This window comes from Pseudorca crassidens, chromosome 11, assembly GCF_039906515.1.
Source record: "Pseudorca crassidens isolate mPseCra1 chromosome 11, mPseCra1.hap1, whole genome shotgun sequence".
Classification (NCBI taxonomy): domain Eukaryota; kingdom Metazoa; phylum Chordata; class Mammalia; order Artiodactyla; family Delphinidae; genus Pseudorca; species Pseudorca crassidens.
This window is the reverse complement of record NC_090306.1, coordinates 13,568,160-13,574,357: the sequence shown is the minus strand read 5'-3', so window position 1 is coordinate 13,574,357 and position 6,198 is coordinate 13,568,160. Positions and strand designations below refer to the sequence as shown.

The 6,198-nt window shown below is 35.3% G+C and overlaps 1 non-coding gene across 1 annotated transcript; it reads right to left on the bottom strand.

Annotated features, from left to right (window-relative positions):
• Positions 1–5,660: 5,660 nt before the first annotated feature.
• Positions 5,661–5,733, bottom strand: TRNAR-UCU (transfer RNA arginine (anticodon UCU)). Its single transcript has one exon. It is a non-coding gene; the product is annotated as a tRNA-Arg (tRNA).
• Positions 5,734–6,198: the final 465 nt, after the last annotated feature.

Sequence of the window (6,198 nt, the reverse complement as noted above, 5' to 3'; positions counted from 1 at the left end):
GAAAAAGTCAAGTGTGATGAACCAAGTGCTTCATAGTATTCAAGCACTGAAATCTTACTAGGTGTAACTAGGACAAAGTAATCCATGATCAAATTACTTTCAACATGTTTGTTTTTGTGTGCCAAAGTGTCCAGCAGCTTGTGGTGCACAAAGTAAAGATGATTTCATAAGACTCTGTCAAAGTCAAATTCAACTAACGTTGATTGAGCAAAACCTGTGTGCAAGGAATTATGCTAGTTCCCACCACATTATTTATTTAACTTAATCCTTAACAAAAATTTCTAAATGTCTTGTCATTATTACTATTTTACTATTGCAAGAACAGATGCTTATAGACACTGATAAATGGAAGAATGAAATTTTGAAGCCTGACCTTCTGGTCCATATAGTTAGAGTCTGTTGTGTTTGAGTGTGTGCATGTGTGTATAGTACAATACTTATGTATGTATCATTAATTTAAATTATTCTTATTTTTTATTTTTTTTATTTTTGGCTGCATTGAGTCTTTGTTGCTGCACGCGGGCTTTTCTCTAGTTGTGGCGAGCGGAGGCTACTCTTCTTTGTGGTGTGCGGGCTTCTCATTGTGGTGGCTTCTCTTGTTGCGGAGCACAGGCTCTAGGTGCGCGGGCTCAGTAGTTGTGGCTCGCGGCCCTAGAGCGCAGGCTCAGTAGTTGTGGCACAAGGGCTTAGTTGCTCCGCGGCATGTGGGATCTTCCCGGATCAGGTCTTGAACCCGTGTCCCCTCCATTGGCAGGCGGATTTTTAACCACTGTGCCACCAGGGAAGCCCTGTATGTATCATTAATGAACACTTGTTATTTACCAGACATTGTGCTAAATGGGTTATATATATGTGTGTGTGTATGTGTGTATTGCAAGGTTGATATTACTTAATCATTAAAACAAAGAGATTTAATAACCTGCCCCTAGTAGCAAAGCTCTTATTTGGTAGAACCAGGACTAAAATCAGACAGATTTAATTTTAGAGCTCATACTCTCAGTGACTTCAACACACAGCCTGCGGACAGTGTGCTTATTTCTCTCTTCAATTTTCATTTCAATTCCATCACTACTGGACCACAAGTCTAAACCATTATAAAGTTATTTGAATCCTATACAATGAAATGTGGGATAAGACTTGAATATTTCCTAGTGTCATTTTCTGAAGTCACCTGGTTCCTATCATATTAAGATGATAATGTGGAGAAAATATTCCTTGCTTGGTCTATGCTTTTGTTTTTTAAATCAATTAAATGGATTTGCATATAAAATAATGTGTCTGTTATGTTTACAGCCGGCCATGGACTGTTGATCTACTCTCTGTAGCAGGGATTATGAAGACCTTATGATCATTTTGCTCTTGACTTGCGATCCCTTTATACTGTTAAGTGTGGAGGGTGGGGCAAAGGAGCGTACACACATTGCTATCCTACACCATGTCAGATCTTTCAACCAACACCTAGAAGAAATGGCCTGCCGAAATAGCACTCTATTTAAATGCAGATTCTTTTCAGACAATCTCTTGGATGGCCGGCTACATATATATGCGTGGTTTTTTTTCTCACACATATACTCTCCAATTGCAGCTGTAATCTGCCTTTAAATACCACATTTTCCCTTTGAAAAAACAATTTCACTTTTGAAAACTTAGGCTTAGTTCTTCAAAACAAAATTTATTAATCTCACTTGTGTTTTTAGTAGCAACAATGAAAAGAGACAATTTCTTAAATGGAAAATCACAAGTTACAGTGATTAATGACATTTTTGTTTATTTGTTTGCCTGTAGGCCAAGTATGAAACAGTGTTTCCCTAGACCCCTTGTTGGTAAAATTGCAGCAAAAACAGGTGCAAAAACATTACACATAATATAGTAGAAAAGGGCTTACTTCCAAGAAAGTCTATCCATATTAGTTTCTATATTTTGTACTTCACTAAAGGAGAAACGTGGATCAAATTTGTTCCAACACAGTTGGAAGCTCTGTTTTCTTTTTTGGTCTACATATTATTTAAAAAGTCAGTCAAGATAAATGTAAAAGACTTATGCTAGTTTCTGTTTTATAATTACTGTAAATTCTTATGGGTCTTTACTTTTTAATTCCTCTTTCAGGCTACTTTTATTCTTACTAGGAAGAAATATACAAATAACCAAACAAAGAAGATTTATCAAATAGCAACTATCCTTTCCTTTATGTGCTACAGAAAACAATTTCTGTCCTTGAGAAGCTTCCATTCTGATCAGGAAAACTAAACTTCCAACACTGGCTGCTCTCTTTCCTAACTAGATAGCAGCTCCAGGTCCATTAACATTCCACTTGCTTCAATTACGTTATTTATTTCTCTTTCCACCATCTCATCACTTAGATCCCAGATTTGTAATATTTATGCATCAAATGTTCTCATTAAAGTTATTGACTGAGATGTCCTCATAGGAGATAGAGCACAGTCAACTAGGTGCTCCCAGTCTACAGACACAGATAAAAGGAGGTAAAAGACAAGAAAAACATAGTGACTCATTTTTACTGAGGGAGGAATAAAGTGGAAAACTTCTTATGAAAAGAAAGCACATAATATGCAAGTACTCAAACAGGTATATTGAATAAATAAAAATTATTTTGTAAGCCAAAATAGGCTTATAAAGGAAAAGGGAACAACCATAATTTTTAAAATGTACGTATATTCTATTTGCTATTAGATATCCTGGAACCTTGAATGTTCTCCCACATTTTATAAAAATCATTCAGGTGCTCTAGAAAGTTATGTGAATTTCTCCTGGCATACTCTCAGGATTTGGATATTATTAAAGTATTTATTTCTATCAATTAAATGAATATATCTCCAGTGGAACCAGTACCTAGACTCAGGTTTGCAACCCCCTACTGTATACTGGTATTGTGAGAAAGGAATAGAGTTATATTAGCAGTAACTTTAATATGTGAAATTTTGTTATGATTTTTAAAGTCTTTTACCCTTAAGGCACTTGAGCAACGTAAAAATTGCAGCACACCCATAATCCATCACCAGCTGTTTAAAATATAGTTCAGTCAAACATATACAAACCATCAACGCTCATTTCATTGTCAAAATTACCTCATAATCAAACTTTAGCTGATTGTCTTCCAGTCTCAGGAAACTCAACTCATTAGGGACATGATGGGGGTGGGGCATTTTAAATTCTCTAATGCAATGATTAATTGTCCAACAAAAATACCAGTGACACCCCTGCTGAAATCACTGCCTGTATCTAGCCCTTTCTCCACAGGCAAAAAAAAAAACATGGAATAGAAATATCCTACATCAGCCATTGTTGTCAACCCTAGCTCTGAGGGTAACACAGGGCATCCCCAGTTATCTGAAGTGAACTAATGACATTTTTTAGAACTTCTCAAAGTAGATTTTTAGGATCTTGTACTTAAAAAGAAAATGCTGTATTGCATATTCAGTGAAAAGATCTTGAGGTAAAACTAGGTAAAGTATTGAAACTTCCAGTTAAAGAGCCTATATTGGGTAGGCTATCTAAATCTAGTACTTAGGACAAAAACTAGGAAATTGTAAATCATCCATCACCGAGGAAAGATTGAATGGATGGGCTAAATGAGTGGATAGATATTTTGTTCAATGCAAACTGCTACCGAGAATGTCAAAAGGAATCAGATACTGTCCCATCTTTGTGTAGCTTTATATTGAATTGTGGGAAAACAAGTAATTATTTTACAAATGTTGGTGGAATGAATACCTTTAGACATACAGAAACCAATGCTACTGAAGATTTTTAATGAGAATTCTGAGAATCCCCTAGGTGGTAATGTGACAGGTTAAAGCTTTGTTTTATTATAGCTGGAACAAAGAAAATGGTTGGGTAAAAATTTAGATGAGTCATAGTTCTGACTTGTTGTTTAATTAGTTAGTTACTCAGTGTAAGGCTTTTTTGTAAATTTACAATAACATTTTCTATCCATGAATCAAAAAGATAGAAATAGCATTGACCAAAGCAGTAATGGAAATTTGATCACTACCTTTCTTTTTTTTAAAGATTTTAAATTGTATCGTTATTTATGGTTTATCTTGAGACTTTATTGAGGGATACTTTATTCACTCATTTATTTACTTATTTATTCATTCATTCATTCATACATCGATCCATCCATCCGTCACTAAATAAGCTTCTGCTACCCAACTCCTATTGGCAAAACTCTATGCTAGACAATTTGAGAGAGGAAAAAAGATACATAAGTTAAAAGATCTATTCTCTGAGAGTTTACAACTTCCAGGTCCTCTTTGACTAAATAGATTATAAAACCCTCTGCAAAGATGCTGATTTGACAGCAAAGAAATTTGTGATGGTGTATTAAACTGGGTCATTGCTATTGCTTAGCATTAACCTAGAAATGCCATTTAAATAGAGCATAATAAATCTTCAATTTACCATGTCCCTTCTTGTCCTAAGTGCCCCTATGAGACCACAAATTAGACCAAGATAGCCTGATCATTTCTCTATTCACCAAAAAGAGTGGAGACACTAAGTTTACATTGCCTCGGAAAAATGTTCATAAATCACTGTTTTTATGCTGATCCTAGGTTTCAAATAGGCATTCCAATCTAAAGTAATGACAAAAAGGTAGCACTTCAATATTGGAATGACTGACACTTTTATGGTGTCTTTTTCAGGCACATTCAGTAAAATACTTTTCAATGTGTCATACTTTTCTACTATTATTCTCAGTCATCAGTTGGATACAAAACTTAAAATGTGATAGTCATAAGTGTCTCTGCCCTCACCTTTCTCCTTTTCTGTACTTATTCATGCATGTATGTATCTACACATACAACATAAGTACATATTTGGGTAGATAGATGATAGATAGATAGATAGATAACGTATCATTCAATTTAGCATATTTACTTGTTTTAAGCCTATTTATTATATTATTGGAAGAAGGAAGGAAGGGAGGGAGGGAGGGAATATATCTTTATCCTGTTCAGATATGAATCCCAACATTGTGTAACTTTATTTCAGGTAACTTTACTCCTAAGAAAAGATGTCCATGGTCCCTTTTTAATGTTCTTAAACCCTGATACAAGTTTTCAGGGTCAAATGTTCCAAACTGTGAATGACTTAGGTCTTTGCATTTTCTTCCTTCTTCCTGTGTCTGTCTCTGGATAATGTCATAGATCAGCACATGAATCAAAAGATTTTTAAAAAGCATTAGAGATGAAATTAAAACTTCTAAAACTATTTTGTGCATAACTCTGGCAGGAGTTTGGTGAGTGAAAATGTTTAATGATGACTGACTTGCTTCTTTTGGGTTTGCTTAATTTTAACATTGACAGCCCAAAACAAACACACCAAAACTGGCTTCTCTTCAAACAATGATCCATCTTCATTCTCTCTTTTATAAAATCAGATTTCCTGAAAATCTATCTCCACCCACTGACCCTCTCACTGATTCTCTGACATTCTTTTTACACCTCTAACATTCTATTGAAATTCCTTTCTCAACAGCCAAATTCCTTTCTCAACAGGCTCTTCTTTGTCAAATCCAATAGCCTCTGGTAAGTTCTTGCCTTTTTTTACTCTCTGCTGCATTTTCCGTTCTAGACCATCTTCTTTTTTTTTTAATTTCTTTTTTTTTTTTTTTTTTTTTTGGCTGCACAGGCTCTTAATTCCCCAACCAGGGATCGAACCTGTGCCCCCTGCAGTAGAAGTGCAGAGTCTTAACCACTGGACTTCCAGGGAAGTCCCTAGACCATCTTCTTCGAGGAATGCTCTTCCCTTGTGGTCTTGGAAAAAATGCCATGGCTCTCTACTCTTCTAACCTCTCTGAGTGCTTAGCATTCTTCTGCCAAGCTGACTGGTCAGTCAGCAGGCTTTTCTCACACATACAGAACTTCCAAGTAGCTTTCAGTGTCTTAATCTTTAATATGATGAATGGCCATGGGTAATAGGAAATATGAGGAAAACCTCAATCATGAAAAAGAGAGCTTAAAAAAAATTTAAAAAGAAAAAAGCAAGTTGGATAATATTGAGATTTTTTTTCAATGTACAGGAAAAATAAAAGGAACAACAAAAATTACTGTAAAGTTGTTTGTTTAGTGATTTTTGCAAACTAAGTCTTTTATGTCTGTATCCTTTGCCATGTGTGGTCACTGAAGTCTCTGCTTAGTCACATAGTGGTCAGCTACTGATTAGATGAAGGTTTCC